This window comes from Cupressus sempervirens, chromosome 11, assembly GCF_028749045.1.
Source record: "Cupressus sempervirens isolate cs-2001-9-10 chromosome 11, ASM2874904v1, whole genome shotgun sequence".
NCBI classification, from domain to species: Eukaryota; Viridiplantae; Streptophyta; class Pinopsida; order Cupressales; family Cupressaceae; genus Cupressus; species Cupressus sempervirens.
In genome coordinates this window covers 161,269,522-161,290,012 of record NC_143128.1, presented here as the reverse complement: position 1 = coordinate 161,290,012, position 20,491 = coordinate 161,269,522, and positions in this window count along the sequence as shown.

Below are 20,491 nucleotides of genomic sequence, written 5' to 3'. Positions count from 1 at the left end.
CACACCACACATTTCTTTGTGACCTTATGACTCCTTAAATAGAAATCTAGAATACCTTTCTCGCTCAATTCTCCCTTTCCAAATTTTAGGGTTCCAACATATTAGGTAAGATACAATGCATATAGCCCATATTTTTCTCTTATCTAGAAACTTCATACAGAATCCAATTGTATTTGCAAAAATGGTTTACATAGTGTTCTGTTCCACCAGCTTATCATTCTTATCTTCTATCTAGTTCATAGAATTCTAGATAACTACCATGTCAGCTCAGATCTAGCAAATCTTTGATTTTCAAAATAATGTCGCACCTTGGCACTATTGGTTTACTAATGCTCGGCACCCTCTATATTACTTGAGGGCATCTGATCTTCACTCGGCACTTGATATTTACTTGGCACTTGAAGATTAGTTAGCACACTCTAAAGGTGAACTTGCCTGGCTTCAAGTAAGAACATGTTTGGCACTAACTGTCTTGCTTAACACTCTCTTATGAACTTAGTTAGGCTATACAAATGACTTAGCTAAACCTTACATCTTTGATATGTCTTGGTGTGTCTATCCTTTGTGTCTTAGAGTATGTCATCAATACACTATTTCATCAATAGCTTAGCTGATTCTTATACTTCATTACAACATCATTACTTCAACTTTTGTCTAGGTACTCTAGTTACATCTTATTGATTGCCACCTCCTTGTCAATCAACCAACTTATAGTATTTGGATTACTAAAGAAATTTTCATTCCTACAAGTAGCAAGTTTGACATCAATGAAAAAAATGATTGAAAACATTCTTTACCAATTCCATTACTCTTCATTCATGAGTTTTTCAATCATTTTTAACAATCTCCCTCTTTGTCATTAATGGCAAACCAAACTGATCAATTGATCAACTTATTTACCACCAAAATTATAGTTTTTTGCTACTTTCTACTTCTCCCTCTTTACTGCCACATCCTTACTATTGATCTCATATATCCCTCTCTTTCATATATATCTCCCTCATAAGTATCTCCCTCTTACTTTGTATTGATGATCATTTTTTTTCATATATCTCCCTCTTTGACATAAATGCCAAAGATGTAGCATCTTTAACATGCGAAATATAAGCTTTGCATCTCATGTTTTCTCCCTCTGTCACCATGCTTGTGACTGATTTAGAATTCTTGCTCCTGCTATCATCCTCTACATCACTCTTCTGATATTTCAATGATTTGTTCCTGTTGATATAGGGCAGCTTCTTTGTTGCTTTAAACTGCTTGAGTTAGGGGCATTAACCCCAACTTGCCTTTGAGATATTCATAAGCATCCTTGGGCAATGGTTTGGTGAAGATATCTACAGTTTTCTCCTTTGTATGAATGTACTTCATCTTCACTTCTTTGTCTTCTACCAATTCTTTGACATACTAATACTTGATTGCAATATGCTTAGCTTTTGCATGCATTACTGGATTCTTGGATATGTTTATAGCACTTGTATTGTCACAATACAATATCACAATTTTGGTTACTTCTTCTTTCATTCCTTTTAATAGATGTGTGAGCCACACAATGTTTGTGCAATAGACTATTGCTGGCACATATTCTAATTCTACAATGGACTAAGATGTGCATGTTTGCTTTTTTCTAGTCCAAGTAACTAGTCTTTTTCCTAAAAATAGTGCTCCTCCACTTGTGCTCTTTCTGTCATCAATGTTTCCTCCCCAATCTACATTTGTGTATGCATTGAGCTCAAACTTTTCATCCTTTTGAGAATATAAGCCAAAATCTTTAGTTCCTTTGAGATACCTCATTATTCTTTTTACTACTATGAGATTATTCTCTTTAGGATTTGTAGAGAATCTAGCCACTATTCCAACTGCTAATGCTATGTCTGGTCTACTATGTACAACATATTGTAGTTTTCCAATCATGGATCTATATACTTTTTGATTAGCTTCAGCTGATACATCATTTTTGGATAGCTTATGTCTTATTGCCATTTCTTGTGCTAACTAGTTTGGAGTCTTCTAATCCAAATGTTTTAAGTATCTCTTTGATGTACTTTGATTGTGTCATAAATATACCATGTTTTAGTTGATGTCATCAACATAGACATCTTAAACTCACATTTTATTTTTTCTGCAAAAATTTTGCAAAGCACTTCCTTTCCTCCAAACACTATGTCATCCACAAAGATTTTAGATACAATGATATCCTTACCTTCTTCTAATTTGATGTACATGTTGTTGTTATCATCAGTTCTTTCAAATCTTATTTGCACTAGATACTTGTGAAGTCTCTCATACCATGCTCTAGGTGCTTGTTTCAGACCATAGAGTGCTTTATGTAGTTTATAAACCATATCCCTGTTATTTTCATCAACAAATCCCTCTGGTTGTTCAATATAGACTTCCTCTTCCAATATATCATTCAGAAAAGTAGACTTTACATCCATATGATAGACTTAAAAACCTTTATATGTAGCATATGCAAGTAAAGTTCTTACTCCTTCCATTCTTGCAATAGGTGCAAATGTCTCCCCATAGTCCAATATTTCTTCTTGAGCATAACCATACTCATCTAGCTTGTTTCTGAATACCCACTTAGTGCCAATCACATTCTTGTCAACTGGTTTGGGAACCAAACTCCAGGTTTTGTTCTTTATTTGATCAATCTCTTCTTCTATAGCTTTATACTAGTCACCATCTTATAATGCATCATACACTATCTTAGGTTCAAATTTTCTTAACATACATGATTCATTTCTTAGTCTATTCCTTGTCATTGGTCTTGCATCTTTATCACTAATTATATATTCAATAGGGTGATGTCTCTTCACATATTTGGAGAATCTGGGTTCTGTCCTTGTTTCCATATTTGATCTTTCAGATTCAGGATCACTATGCACTTCATTGTCAGGTAGTTCTACATCTCTGTCATGTGTATTGACTTTAGAGTCTGAATGAGCATTTCCTTCATTCTACAACTCGGCTTCTGAATGCAGCTTGGCATTCACTAGTTGTGACTCAACTGAGACTAAAATTTGCTATTGAATTCCAATTTGATTGATAGTATCCTCGTCAATAGGCATTCCTTCATAAAAATATACAAAGGGTCTATAGTCATCCATTTTCTTTGGTTTTTCAACTTGGACATCTACATGCTCATCAAAGTTTACATTTGCACTTTCCACAATTTTCTCACTGTTAGTATTTAAACACTTGTATGCTTTACTTCTAGTGGAGTAACCAAAGAATATGCCTTCATCACTTTTTGCATCAAATTTTCCATTTATATCATCTTTAAGGATAAAACATTTGCAACCAAATACTTTGAAATTCTTTACATTGGGTGAGTGACCATACCATAATTCAAAAGGTGTTGCATTAGTAGCCTTCTTGACTTGTACTCAATTTAGTGTATGAATAGCCACACTTACAGCTTCTCTCCAATATTTTAGAGCAACAGTCCTTTCCATCATTAATGTTTTGGCCCAATCAATCACAGATCTATTTATTCTCTTAGCAATTCCATTCTATGGGGGAGTTCTAGGAGCTAATTTTTTACTCTTGATTCCTTTGTCTTTGCAAAATATCTCAAATTCATTTGATGTAAATTCACCACCTCTATCTGATCTCAGGCATTTCAAACTCTTTCCTGTTTCTTTTTCATCTCTAGCCACATACCACTTAAACATTTGAAAAGCATCAGATTTTTGTTGTAAGAACATAACAATCATCATCTTGGAATAATCATCAATAAACAACATTATATATTTATCTCCTTTGTAGCTCTGTACTTCTATTGGACCACATAAGTCAGTATGGACTAACTCAAGTACTTCTTTAGATGTATAGTTTCTACTCTTGAAACTTGACTTGGTCATCTTTCCTAGTTGACATTGTTTGCACATGATATTGTCAGGCTTCTTTAGTTTAGGTAAACCTCTGACTTTCTTCATTTTACTGATATTGACTAGATTATCAAAGTTGACATGACATAGCCTTCTATGCCATAACCACACATCATCAAATTTTGCAAGAAGACAAGAAGAATTTTTCAGATCAAGATAAAATAGATTACTTCTTGTTTGATCTCCTTTTCCTATTAATCTACCATTAGTATTATAGATTTTTGCAGTTTTATTTCCAAATTCTACTTTGCACCCTACATTTCCTAACTGTGAGACACTTAGCAAATTGTAGTTTAGTCCTTCAACATAATATGCATCATCACATGAAATTTTCTCTGTAAGCTTAGTGGAACCTTTTCCTTTGATTTGACATGGAGCATCATACCAAATCTAACACTATTTCCATCATACTGAGTAAATTTAACAAACTTACTTTTGTCTTCTGTCATGTGATGTGAGCATCCGCTGTCTATAATCCATCTGTCATTCTTGTTTATACATGTTACCAACAAACTTACTTTTGTCTCCTATCATGTGAAGTGAGCATCCGCTATCTATAATCCATCTGTCATTCTTGTTTATACATGTTACCAGTGTTGTAGGCTCTTCTTCATCAGATTTGTCCTTCATGGCCATGTAGACAACTTCATCATCATTATCATCAAAATCTTCTCCAACAATATAGCACTTCTTGCCTTTGTCTTTCTAATCTCTCTTATCATCTTTTTTTCTACTTTTGTACTTGTTACCTTCCTTTTATTCCTTTTTATGTATACACCTTGTAGCAATATGTCCTACTTCATTGCAATTAAAACAAATGATAGTTAGCTTACCTTTGAATTTTCCTTTGCCTCTATGGAATCTTCTAGCTAGCAATGCTTCAAATTGTTTCACATCTTCCTCATCAGTGCTACTATCACCAGATACATATTTCATATTTCTTCCCTTCTTTGATTTCATATGTTCAGCATCTTTTAGTGATATCTTGGCCTTGAAAGAAGATTCAACATTCTCAAGTCTGTAGTTGTCAAAGTTAGATAACTCAAATGTAGTGAATCTACCCACTATTCCTTCAAAACGTAGATTGTTTCTTGGCACACATCTTAGCTCTTGTATAGCTAATACTCTAATAACATAGATAGGGAGAAAGGTTCTTAGGAACTTACTATTAATAGTATCATCATCTAATTGACCACTCAAGCATCTTATTGCACTTACCACTTCTTTTATTCTAGTGGGATACTGAACAACATTCTCACCTTCTTCCATTTTCATATCATTGAACTTTCCTCTGAGGCTTTCTCTTTTTTCTCTTTGGACATTCTGATCTCCTCCATAAATGTCTGATAGGGCTTTCCACATTTTGAATGCTATGTCACATCCTTTGATATCATCAAATTCAGCATAGTTGAGTGCATAAGCAATTTCCAGCATTGCCTTATTGTGTTCCTATTTGTTTTTCAAATCTTCTACAATAAGAGTACTAGTTGGATCAACATGTTAAGTAAGAATTCAATTTTGGGCATAATCTCCTATGGATCCAAGATGTAGTTTCATCAAGCTTTTCCATGCAACAAAGTTGTCTTTGTTGAGCTTGGGAACTTCTCTTTTAGGAATTTTGATCTTTTCTACTTCTAGTCCTTCTAAACTAAGTCAGTAGCAATACTCTGATACCAATTGTTATAATTTTTTAGAATATCTAAGAGGGGGGTGAATCCATTATTCAAGGTCCAATTCCACTTTTTCTCTCTTAATCCTCAATAGCACATAATTGAAACTATCATGCATGTAATTTGAACATTTAAACAACTATGAAAAGTAGACATGCATCACACAATAACACTAAGAATTTGATAACCCAGAAACCCTCTAGGAATAAGAAGGTAAAATTGGGGTGGGGATGATACCCACAAAATAATTGCATAGTTGATTTCAACCACTTCTGATGGTTTGCCCTGTTAAAAGCCTACCCTATTAAAGTCTACAACACATTTTTAAATGTGACCTTATTAGAGGATTTCACCATACTATTAGGAATGGGCCTGGTTAAAGGACTTTGAAACATTCACTTGGAATGTCACCCTATTAAAAGATTTACAACATGGCTATTAAACCAACCTAAGTTCATAGGATTTATCTTAACTATTACAATTGCTAGAGAGTAACAATAATGACTTTTGATCTGATTTAACTTATAACATATATTGTAGATTACAGATCACACTTCAGTTCAATCCTTTGCTTAGCTTTAATCACTACAGCTCTGAAAGCTTTTCATCTCAAGCTTTGTCATCTTGAATCTTCTTACTCATTACACCAATGCAATCATATCTATGGTCACCTATTGAAGCAAAGTAGTTGTGCTCTCTTCCACCTTATCACTTTTTTTAGGATTTCATAATTTCATGCTTGACCACCACACCACACTTTGCTTTGTGAACTTATAACTCCATAAATATAAATCTAGAATACCTTTCCCACTCAATTCTCCCTTTCCAACTTTTAGGGTTCCAATAGATTAGTTAAGATACAATGTATCTATCCCATATTTTTCTCTTATCTAGAAAATTCTTCTAGAATCCAACTGTATTTGCCAAAAATGGTTTACATAGTGTTCTGTGCCACCAGTTCATCATTCTTATCTTCTATTTGGTTCACAAAATTTTAAATAACTACCATGTCGGCTTAGATCTGAAAAATCTTCAATTTTCAAAATAATGCAACACCTCGGCACTATTGTTTTACTGATGCTTGACACCCTCTGTATTACTTAGCTCTTGTATTTTTCTTGGCATCTGATCTTCGCTCGACACTTGATATTTACTTGGCACTTGAAGATCTCTCAGCACTTGATATTTACTCAGCACTTGAAGATCACTTGGCACACTCTAAAGGTGAACTTTCTCAGCTTTAACTAAGAATTTGTTCGGCACTAACTAGCTTGCTTGGAACTCTCTTATGAACTTAGTTAGGCTATACAAATGACTTAGCTAAACCTTACATCTTTGATATGTCTTGGTGTGTCTATCCTCTGTGTCTTAGATTATATCATCAATACACTATTTCATCAATGGCTTAGCTGATCTTTATAATTCATTACAACATCATAACTTCAACCTTTTTCTAGGTACTCTAGTTACATCTTATTGATTGCCACCTCCTTGTCAATCAACCAACTTATAGTATTTGGATTAGTAAAGCAATTGTCATTCCTGCAAGTAGCAAGTTTGACATCAATGACAAAACAATGATTGAAAGCATTCTTTACCAATTCCATTGCTCTTCATTCATGAGATTTTTAATCATTTGCAACAATAATCTTGTAGAATTAATATATTTTCCAACCAATAGTAGCCAACCTTCCCAACCACCAATGGTAAATTCCTCCAGTGACCTTGCCTTTACACTTAGTGTGAAGCATCGTTATTTTAAATAGCTTCAATGCCCATACTCCCATGCATGTGGGACTAATTTGCAAAAAACTTGGTGAACTTATTCTCAATTCAGTGGTGATCTACATCCAAAGTCCAGAAAACTAAAGAATATACCAAAACAATTATAAATCTATCGTAGATAATCAGACATCAAGCAAGCCACACACAGAAATAATTCACTCGACCATGCAAGAATATCTATAGTGGGGCATGCAGATTGTAATCTTTAGCTGGGAAAAGTCATCACCTAGTCACCCAATACCCTTGTGATATGTGGTGATACAAAACCCTCCATGTGGCAACCTTCCACAAAATTGCTTTAATAGTTAGCAGTGATACAGATGCCCAAGTCAGACATTTGAGTCATTGGTCATACTAGACAAGTCAAAGTATGATTTTTTTGCCTCTTGTGTTTGTAAAATTTTGTACATGATGACATCATCACTGGCTAGTTTGATGCTAATGTCATCATTTTCATGAGCTTAAAATTGACGATTGTCAGACCATCATTCTTGGCCAAATTTAAACTACTGTCATGGCCATATGACTATCAAATTTAATCTCATCTTTTTCTAATGAAACCCCTCTCTAGATTGATTTTTGATTTTGCAGTCTACCTTCGGGAGGCCATAACTTGAACATTCAGACTCAAAATTAGGTGTATTTTTTTAAAAATTGGGTAGAATTTCCTAGAATTTTTAGTGGTGTAGCTCTTTTCTAGTTTTAGTCTGAGGATTTGTTAGAAATTGCATTTTTTGGTGACTATACCTGCATAATCCTATATTTTACAACTTCCAACTCTCTATATGAGCACATTTAGAGTCGAAAACAAGTTCTAGTTTTTTTGAAAGTGTGTTATTTTTTGTCTATTTTCTAGATCATTAGTCAAATTGTACGATTGTGTGGACAAAAGTGTCACTTTTTTCAATAGGGCCTTTCTTTTCTTCATAATTCTTCAAAATTGTAGCACATTGTAAAGTTCTAGATTTTGAATCTATTAAGAGGTTGTAACAAGCAAAATTAGAACTTCACGAAGGCCAAAATTAGCAAGTGGCTCATTGTAATTGCACTACTAATAAAGTGCCCAAAGCATCCATTTTTGGTGGGTTTCTTGATTTAGTGAAAAGCGGGGGTGTTCTTGGTGCTGTGTTCTCTCTTTTTGCACTTTTCTTTCATTTTTTGAATTATGGGCTACTTTAAGTTTCCAAAATTAACTCCTCCTAACTATGATACATGGTCCATAAAAATGTGATATCACTTAATGCATAATAAAGTTTCACGATATGTAGATGGTACTCTTTCTAAACCAGCAAGTGATAAGGTTTCAAAAAGTGATATTTCAGCTTGGGTAGCAATAGATAGGAAAGCCCTAGGTGATATATGTTTGGGGGTTGATGATAAGATCATGTATCAAATCAAAAATTGTTATACATCCAAGGAAGGTTGTGATACCCTTGAAAACCTTTATGGGAAAGTGTTTGAAGAGGATGTGTTCAAAATTGAAGATGATCTTGTCTCCTTAGATCCTAAGTCATATGACTCAATAGAGGATTTCATCATCAAGGTGAATGAACTAAGGACAAAGCTTATTGATTGTGGGAGTTCTATAAAAGATAATAGACTGATCTATCTCATTCATAACAAGTTTCCATCAAAGTATTCCACATTTGTATCTTCTTTTAACACCTCAAAGACTACCTTTGGGTATACCTATAAGAAAGTCAATTTTGATGAATATGCTAAACTATTGGATGATGAAGAAAAGAAGTTGAAATCAATGGGGATTCTCAAATGACCTCAGTCTAAAGCATTGGTGGCCAATAATGAGGTTTCTCAAATAAAGGAAAGGGTAAGAAGAAATGGAAGAACAAATCAGAGGATGTAGAAAAGAAAAACACCACAATCCAATCAACAAGGAAAGTCCTCAAATTCAAACAAGAAGGGGGACAACAATAATGAGAAGAAGAAGTGTGCTTATTGCAAGAAATCGGGTCATGAAGAGCATGAGTGTTATCTTAAGAAGATTGATGAATTAACCAACATCATGAAGAGACATAATGTTCCATTGCCTAATGCTTACAAGGAGAAAGGGTCTTTTTAGATTCAAAGGGAAAAGGGCAAGAACTCATGGAAAATTCAAACTCTTTGAAGGAATGGATATTTGACTCAAGTGCCTCATATCACATGGGTTCTTCAAAGGAGGATTTCTCTTCAATGAAGAAGTCCAAGGTACCACACATCTTCATGGGAAATGATAGAAAAATAGAAGTTGAAGGAAAAGGAAATGTGGAGATGAAAAATGGAGAGTTTCAAGATGTTCTCTATGTTCCAAACCTAAGTTCAAATCTCCTATCAATCTACCAAATCACTCACCTTCGAGATGGAAATAGAATTGAGTTCCTTCTAGACTCAGTAAAAGTAAAAAATCTTAAAGATAATTCTTTGGTTGCAGTGGGGAAAGAACATCATAACAAAAGGTTATACTCCTTCTCCCATTTTATGCCCAAGTCTCCTTCAAAGGCCTTGTTATCACAATCAAATTCAAACATGCAATTATGGCATCAGCGATATGGTCATCTTGACTTCTGCTACCTTCAACAACTTTGCACAAATAGAATGGTCAAAGGTCTACTTCAAATAAACTTTTCTAAGGGTGAATGTTCAATAGATTAAGTGGATATGCATCTAGAGTGAAAGTTATAGAGAGGGAAGTCTTCAAGAGCACCAAGTGTTCTATAAATGGTTCTCATGGTATTAGTAGGTCCTTTTGCATTCAGCTAGGGTTGCTACATACTAACCTTTGTAGATGACTTTTCAAGGTTCACTTGGGTCTATTTTCTTTGTAGCAAGAATGAAGTGTTGGATAAGTTTCTATCCTTCAAGACTCATGTAGAACAAAAATATAGAAAAGCCATCAAAGTAATTTGAATGGACAATGGAAGCATGTATGTGAATAGAAGACTTATGGACTTTTGTAGACTCGAGGGCATTGATCTTCAAACTCCAACAACATTCAGTCCACATAAGACATATGTTGTAGCTTTGAGGATTTGAACTCTTAAGTCTATGGTAAGTTGCATGATACAAGCCAAGTCTCTAGATCCATCATTAGAAGTAGAAGCAATTAGTGGTGCCACTTACATTCTTAATCAGTGTCCTCATCTAGCCTTAGATGGAAAGATTCCTTTTGATGAATGGTGCAATAGAAAACCTATTGTGACACACTTCAGAGTCTTTGGTTGTGCTACATGGGCAAATAGATCTTCCAGGGGATGCAAGGCACAATCATCTTGACCTTGTACTTTCATTGGTTATGAAGATAGTGTGAAGGCATACAAACTTATAGATCTAAAGACACATCAGATTTTTGTGGAGAAGGATAAATACTTTGAGGAAAGTTCACCTAGCTTGTCCTCTAGTCCTCTGCACACATCATGCTATGTAGAAACTGATAGTGACACCGGTGATAATGCTTCAACATATTTAGACACGTGGAGTTCTATTGATAGTTGCAGTGAGAGGTCACTATATTAGTTCAGTTCACATGCATCCATCACCATAGTGATAGGTCCAGAATAGAAGGGTACATCCAGTCTTCTAGGTACAAGTTCAGTGACAAATTTGGGGGACAATATTGATGATCTGCCTCTTCTTCTTGATGCAACAAATCCTTCTTCAATTGTCACAAGGGCTTCATCTAACTCTCTTGTTCATTCTCTACATGATCAATCCTCATATATTGAAGTGATTGTGGATACTTATGATCAGCAGTTGTAGCATGGTTCTTCATTAGTTGTACAGATAGATAGTTCTTTGAGATAGGTTCTTCATCAAATTGAGCAAGTTTTAGAGACATCAATTATCCATGGGATTCTTTCCACCCACAATGGAAGCATCTCATTTGTACCCTTGACATTGTTTCTTCCTAAGGGGAGGAACACCATTTTGTAGTCTTGGATCAACTTCTTCATCAAAGTAGTCATTGTTTGGCATTCTTCTTTGGGTGGGGGGAGCCTATCTTGTCTCTCTTCCTCTTCTCATCATTCTCTTATGTATATAATGGATATATGTCATAATAGGGGGTTCTTGATTACTACATTCATCAATGCATCCCTATTCATCTCTCTTTTGTGGGGAGGGTTTTTCCCATGAGGTTTTCCCTATTTCTCTACTTTATGAGAGATTGCATATCATTATGTACATGGGTACCTAACATGGCCTAGTAGCTAGGACCCATCTTGCATATCATCCTAGATTTCATAATCTTAAGGGCATTCCTCTAAGTTGCACTTAAGGGGGGGTGTTGGTGTAAATAAGTATTTACTTATTACACTTACTTAAGTTTACTTAGGTTAATGCATTATTTAATTATTTTTTGTTATTTTATTAATTATTTAGGTGAGAAACTTACGAGTTTGTGTACTCTGATCATTTATACAACTCTAATTATGCACATGGTATCTACAACATAGGAGTTTGCACCATTCACTAAGTTGTCATGTTGACAACATAGTTATTCACACTTCTTATTTAGCACATGTTTTCTACACCACTAATTTGTATGCTACACTATTGTAGACTTATCCTCACATCATCACACTTAATTCGATGTTTAATAGAGGATAATCCATATGTGGTGGGCATGTTCCTGGTTGTATGACTTATCATGATTCTGACTTCTATGCATTATAGAAGATCTCCTAAGGCCTTTATATACGGGCATTCCTAGTGTACTCTCAAGTTGGTATATTGAATGAATATCTTCATTGTGATCATACTCTCTCTATTGGTCTACTATTGTGCTTGTGTCTGAGTTCCTTGGTCTTGGGTGAATTCTAGCCTAAGCCAATTTCTTACACATCTAATTTGGTTCTTTGGTTCCAACAAAAGGTATTGATTTCTTTCTTAAACTACAAACAAAGGTTATTGACAAGGAAAGAGAGGATGTCAATTTATTGAGGCATGAGAATAAAGATCTATCAAAGAAATAGAATGACTACAAAATAATCAATTTAGTGAAGTTGAGGAATTAGTTTATTTGAGATGGGTTAATGCATGCCTATGTTATGAGTTGAGGATCTAAAAAGCTCCTCCAAGGAAAGTGACTGCATGGGATCTCAACAAAAGCTTGAGCCCAAGATCCTAGGAGAAGGAAAAATAGCTTATGTTAGAATGCACTAGGTTAGATATTTTTACATTGCATCAAAAGGAGTTCACAGATAATGACTTTAAGAGTGCATCACCTAGGACATCCACACCTTCTGAGAGTGTTTATTTTGATGAATTTTCTTTGAATAGTGCATCTAGTAGAAAAAATAGATAAAAGAAGTCTAGTTTGATTCTATCTACTGGAAAAAAAGCCCATAACATAGATGTTCAATGTTAGATGTTCCATTGACTTCTTTAGAAGGAAATTGATGATGAAATAAGGAAATAGTCTAAATCAAGCACATTACTTGATGCCCATGATATAGGAATGAAATTTCTTGAGGCACATGGTGTAGAAATTCCATTAGTTGGTTCATCTTAAAGGGATATAGTAACATGTCAGAAACATCTACAAAATTAAAAAATTCATCAATCACTATGGTGGTTTCCCTTAGACTTGTGACAAAGCTTGGCTCAAAATATAGGCACTGGTTAGCATTGCAACAAGAGAATGCTACTAAAGGAAAAACATAACAAGACTAAATGAGAAAAAAATTAGAAAACTTTAAAATAGAATCACTTAGTGAAGATGTAAGACTAGAGAATTTAATAAGAAAGAAGATCCTAAAAGCTCTTGAATCTGGAGATTGTCAAACTAACTCCCCATGTGACAATCCAAGTCAAAAGCCAAAAATTTGGAAAATGAAACTTGTTGGAGTACAAAAGAGGGCCCCAAAATTTGCAAAGGCACCACCCAAGCATTTCATATGTTCTCTAACACACAATGATATTCCATTTAAAGCTTCAAGTGACATTTACATGCCAAATCCTCCACCTATTTTTGGTATGCTCCCCTGCCCCCCTCCACCATGACCTCATTCTCATGGCCCTAATATTATAAACTAATTTTGAAGGTATCACAATTGTATCAGAACATTGCATGGAGACATTCTATCAAACATTTTGCATGTGTTGAGGAATTTGACATAATAAGTTAGTATTGTAGACCATCTACAATTAGCTAACTATTTCATTTTTCTTTTAATAAAATTTAACTAAATGTAACTTATAATTTAGTTCTTTAATTGGTCATTTAGATAATATCCAATGTGAATTCTCTTGTCAACAATATATAAATTGATTAACAAAAAAAATTATATACAAGTGATCGAACAATCATTTTCCTATGACTATCCTTGAGCTTAGGAAACCTCTTATATCTATAGCTTCAAGATCTATAACATTGAGATCACTAAGTAGGAATCTATAAAATCAAACTAGTCAAAATAAAAATTATCTAAATTTTCACTAGCAAATAAAAAAGAATTTCTCTATCCCAATATTCCTTCTGTAGATAAATGCAACTTCCATACATAAACGTAGACATATTTTCTATAAAGTGGTATTCTCTATTACCTATGATATTCTCATACAACTCTGCTAACCTAGATTTGTCATCTTTAATCGGATTTAATCAACAAAAGTTTAGGACATGTCATTTGCATCAACCAGTATAAAATGGAAGACACAACATTTTATGGTGCTAGTGGCTAACAAATCCACTTCTTACCACATAACACTATGAGGAAATCTGGACAAACTGGCAAAACTTTGGTAGGGGGTAAGTCTATTAGCTTAAATATCCACACTAAATGTCATGTCAAAAAAATACAATATCACATATTTTTGTTGTCTCTTTTTCCAATGCTTTCAATATCTCATTACTAGGTCTATAATAACCATGTATTTGAGTATTCAAAAAGAAAATATTAATTCTTTACAAAATTAGTCTAATGCATGGCTGTATGCCAATGGCCGACTACTAATTTTCAGTTGAAATAGTTGCATATATAACTCTAGCAATGGCACTGATGGAGATGCAAAGTCCTCAAACTTCCTTTAGCATTCAAAAAAAAAGAGAGAAATAATTTTTCCAAATAATATGAAATGCATTTAAAGGCACAAATACTCCATGCAAGATGGCATGCATAAATTGTGTTGATCGAAAGGATTACAATGCACAATTTTGACTAGAGTATAGTTATACAAGAATAGCATATTGAGAACCTATTTTATCATGAAAAATTCCATGTAAAATGAAATGAGGTTGGAAGGATGTACACATAGGAATCTTGTAAAACATTAAACTAGAACAATACTAATAACATCTATAAATTTTTATATAAGTTTATGTTTTGACCCTTTTATTACATTTTTTAATAGAAAATGTACCATATAACCTCAATATTTATACATTATCTAATGTGATGCATTTCACAATAAATATTAATCAAATCATCAAAAAAATGATGAAACATTTGAGCCAATATTAATCAGTTAGATGAGAAAGAGACAAGATGTGGTCACTTTTTCCACCACAGAGGTAGACTATATGGAAGCTACTTATGCCTACAATATTGAATATAGGAGATATGTCAATATCATTAGGCAACTCAACTTCATAAGCATTACCATTGTCAAACTTCTTCAAGAAATTACAAGGTCCAAACTTCTTTATCTTTAGCATACTGCATGTTCCAATAGGAAATCTTCCTTTCTTTAAATGAACCATCACCTCATCACCAACTTCAAAATTATGATGTCTTCTAGACTTAACATCATTCTCCTTAAACTTCTAATTACTTTTCTCCAATCTTAACTTCACTTCCTTATGCAAAGACTCCATAAAATTAGCAAATTCTTCTCCTACATCACTTCTCTTTTCTTCACCTGCAACATATCTCAAAACTAATATACCTCTAGGCTTCATTCCAGTAACAATATCAAAAGCTATCTTCCTTGTACTCATATTCACAAAATTATTATATACAAATTGAGCTTGTGCTAATACCATCTCCCAATTACTTGGCTTATCCCCAACTAAACATCTTAGCAAATTACCCAAGCTTCTACTCACAACTTTTTTTTGTCCATCTATCTATTGATGGAATGTAGAAATAAACTTCAACTCAGTACCCATATTCTTCCACAAAGTCTTCCAAAGTAACCAAAAAACTTATTATATCTATTAGAAATAATACCTCTTGGTAATCCATGCAATCTCACAATCTATTTAAAGAAATTTTTAGCAACATGCTTAGCATCTGATGTCTTCTTGCATGGTATGAAATGAGCCATCTTAGAAAATATATCCACAAAAACACATATATAATAATATCTCTTCTCTATTTTAGGCAATCCAAGAACAAAATCCATACTGATGTCACTCCAAGGTTTCTTAGGAATAACAATAGTTGTATACAGACCAATATTCTAACTTACTCCTTTTGTAGCTTGACAAACTCCACAACTCTTTACAAAATTCTAAACATCCTTATACATATGTGGCCAATAATACTTATCCTTCAACAAAATCAATGTTTTATCAGTTCCAAAATGTCTAGCCAATTCACCACTATGCATCTCCTTAATCAAATTCAACCTCATAGAACTTCTAGGAATATACAATTGAATACCTTTGAATAACATGCTTTCTTGAATAAAATACTCATCATACTTAACTTCTAGGAATATACAATTGAATACCTTTGAATAACATGCCTTCTTAAATAAAATACTCATCATACTTACTTCTATGTTCTATTAGATTTGGTGTTTTGTGCCCTCTCTGCACCTCAAAAAAGTTAGGGTTAGTATCATACAACTCTTTCATGTCATCAAAACCAAGAACCTCAACCTTCATCCCTGTCAATAAAGACAACATCTACTCAATCCATCAATAATTTTATTAGTAACTTCATTCTCATGCTTAGTGACAAATGTGAAACTCTGCAAGTACTCAACCCACTTCATATGTCTCTGGTTCAATTTATGTTGACTTCCCAAACACTATAAAGCTTTATGATTAGTATACAACAAAAACTCCTTAGGAATCAAATAATATCTATACTTCTTGAAGGCTTGAACAATAGCATAAAAATCTTGATCATGTACACAAAATAATTCCTTTTAGCATATTCAACTTTTCTCTAAAGAAAGAAATAAATTTTTCTTCTTAACTTAATGCAACTCCTATTGCACTACCACTTGCATCACATTCAACTCGAAATATGTTATTGAAATTAGGCAAATCCAATATAGGCAATTTATCGACCTTTTGTTTCAAAGTCTCAAAACTCTTGTCAAATCCATGTGTCCATTTAAATTTCTTTTTATCTCCTCACATTGTCTCAGTCATAGCATTACAAATAGAACTTAAATTTCTTATAAACTTCCTATAGAAAATAGCCAAACCATTAAATGATCTTACATCACCCACATTATTAGGTACAAGTCATTCTACAATTTCTTTAACCTTCTTAGGATACATTCTCAAACCATTATCTCAAATCACAAATCCCAAATACACAATCTCCTCTTGCATAAATGAACACTTCAATTTAACCATCAACTTTTCCTCCTTTGATCTTTGCAATACTTGTCTAACATGGTAAAGATATTCTTCCTCAGTATTACTGAATATCATAATATCATCCAAATAAATAATCACAAACTTACCCAAAAATATTTTCAGAACTTCATTCCTCAAACTCATGAAAGCACTAGGTGCATTAGACAAACTAAAATGCATAACCAACCATTCATACAAACCATCTTTTTTCTTGAAAGCAGTCTTCCATTCATCAAACTCTCTAATTCTAATTTGATGCTAACCACTTTTCAAATCAATCTTTGTAAAATACTTTGCTCCATTCAAAAAATCCATTATGGCATCCATCCTTGGCATACAAAATCTATATTTCACTATGATTTTATTAATATCTCTTGAATAAGTACACATTCTCCATTCGTCATTCTTTTTAGGTTCTAATACAATAGGTATAGCATAGTGATTGAAGCTTTCTTTGATTAGATCTTTCTACAACAACTCATGCACTTGTCTAATAAGTTCTTCATTCTTTGTAGGTGTCAATCTATATGGTTCTTTATTCAAGAAACTAGCTCCAACAATCAAATCCATACGATGATTTATACTTCTAATTGGAGGTAAACCATTAGGTATATCCTTTGCAACAATATCATTATACATATTCAACAACTTTGTAATTTCTAATGGCACTCCATCAATACTACCAATTTCCACTATCAATCAGTCACCTATTATTGGTACTCAGTTAACACTATTTTTTGGCAGTTGACTACTATTGGCACAACTTGGTCTTCTTGGGATTATCGAAAAATAGACTTGATTATTCTTCATTTCCTTTTCAAATTATTTCCCATCAACCATGTAGATTCTTACAGTACTACACTTATTTGGAATTTCAATCAAATGAAACAATATTTGTTTATTTCCATTCACCCAAAGAGTATATTGTTTCAATCTTCCATCATGTACAACATATCTATCATATTACCAAGGTCTACCCAATAAAATATGACAATAATTAGTAGGCATAATATCACACAAAACTTCATCAAAGTAATGTCCAATCTTGAACTTCACAAGGCATTGTTCACATACCAATACCTTATGCTCATCTTTGATACATGAAACATCATAGGGTTTATGATGCTTCAACATTTGCAACTATAACTTTGTAACCAGCTCTTCTGATGCCAAGTTTGTAGAACTTCCACTGTTAATGATCACTTTGCAACATTTTCTAGCCATCTTACATCTCGCCTTGAAAAAAATTCTTCTAAGGATAGATTCCTTATCACCTCACTAATTACATAAGGTTCTTCTCACCATCAAATTTTCTCTCACATTAGATCCACTTGGTGAACCCTCATCATCTCCTTCAATAACAACATTTATATTACCTTGTCCACTTTCAGAGGATCTACAGTCAAAGGATCTATGTCCCTCTTTACCACAACTGAAAGAATTTCCACAAAAACCATTTCTAGAATAAGAATTAGCTCTTTCATGATAAGAACTAGTACCTCCTCAATAAGAATTAACTCCTCTCCATTTAGTATTTTTTTTATCATCATTCTTCCATTTAGACTTTCCCTTATCTTCCATAAAACTTGTTGGTGTTTGAAACTACTGAGCAACAAAATGCTCAACACCAAATTGATAATACTCACACAATCTAATTAATAGCAATTTCCTATCAATAATTCTATGTGTAAACCATTTGGACCAACTTCAACAAAAAAAAATGGCTTCATGCTCTTTAGGCTCTACAAGACCAAGGCATGTTTACCTAGGGGATGCTTTACATAACCATAGATATACGAGAATTATATTAGTTTCATTCTGATTTTTATCTCTAATTCCTAACATATAGACAATTTATCCAATTTACGATACTTTTAGACTAATATGCATCCCTTACAAGCAAATTTGGTCCTAATTCTCCTTAACTTTACAATTACTTTTGGGAATAGAAGCTACTTAATATCTAGAAGTAAAATATAAATGAGTGTTGACCAACATTATAACTCTAAATAAAATGGAAAAAAGAATGATTTTAAATTTGAAATGTTTGGACATGTAGTAGAAGAATTTACTCTCTAACACCTCTGATTTATATGACCAGTGCTTTATCCATAGAGGCAAAGAGTCAACTACTAGCAGGACATCTTGTTCAATTAACTTGTAATTGAATTTATCAATTGTAATCACCTATTTCCATTCTTATGAGATATCCTTTTCATGAACTCATAAATTCTACTGATCTACTTAAGCATTTACATAATCCCTTGAATTAAAAGCAATAATAAATCAATATACAACCCATCTAGACTACATTCAACCAAATGAACCTTATTCAAATGATCTCAAAATTAATAAATTCATGAAATGGATATAGAAAAAGGTGACACAGATCTAGTGTAAATACCCTTTTGTATTATCCTTTTGCTAATTAATACAAGAACCAATAGAAACTCAATGAAGAACCCATGAATTCATCTTGATACTATCATTTCTATTTGTCATAAAAAAAAGTACACAATTGGAAGTAAACTAAAAAATAGCTACACATGGCTGGACTAACTGTACTATTTCTTGACATTCCCAAAAAATATATGAAAATTTGGACCATTGCATTGCCTTGAAAAGTCATTTATATAGGCATGAGTTGCAACAAGGAAAGGGAAAATGCAATTGATAGGTGTCCCTCCAAACAAGAAATAAAATCGTAAGGAAAGAACAAATGATGTGCAACAGAATGTCAAGAGCACAAAATATTCATTGGTAGGCCCACTTATGTTACATTGTTACAAAATATCAGCTCCTTGGTTTGCCATCACTATTCTAGATCTTTGAAATATGTAGCCTTTAAACTATCCAATGATGAGTCATACTGTGGAGCTTCTAAATCTATTTTTACCCTTGGATTTTCACTATTTTCATTTTGGACAAACAACATTACTTTTACCTTCAATTGTTCCTCTGTCACATCCACATCCTAGGCTTTTATACATACAACTGGAGCTAACTAGTGACCTACACCTTCTTCATTTTTTAGATCTGGTGCTGATGAGTCAATAATTTTCACCTCGTCATCCTGTATCTCATCTTCATCTATTCCAACTTCCTCAAATTGCTCATTAGAAGCAATATGCATGAGCCATGTGTCATACACTCTATCATCTGGCTAGTTGAATTGCAAAATATCATTGTATCTTTTGAGCACATACTCAGCCTCATTATCAATAGTAACAAAATCTTGTTTAAAAGAATCAAAGAATAACTTAACCTTTACCAACTCTTTAGCTAAAGTAGCCCACCAAGGATGTCCTTTTTCATTTATGATTTTATTCATTCTTAAATAGAACAAATCATCTAATTGTTTGGTCCACTCATCTTTGCTTTTCAATTTATTCTTTCTATCTATAGCCTGCAGAAACAAATCAAATTTTTGGCTCTTGTATTTACTCAAGTAGCCCACTATTATTCTTTGCAAATAAACCCTCTTATTATCAAAATCTAGAAGATCAGTGACAATTTTATAAATCCTTTCAATTTGGTCATGGGTTGATCTTATGACTGAATAGCACAAAAATGTCACATCTTTTCTTCTCCTTTTCTTCCCCCAC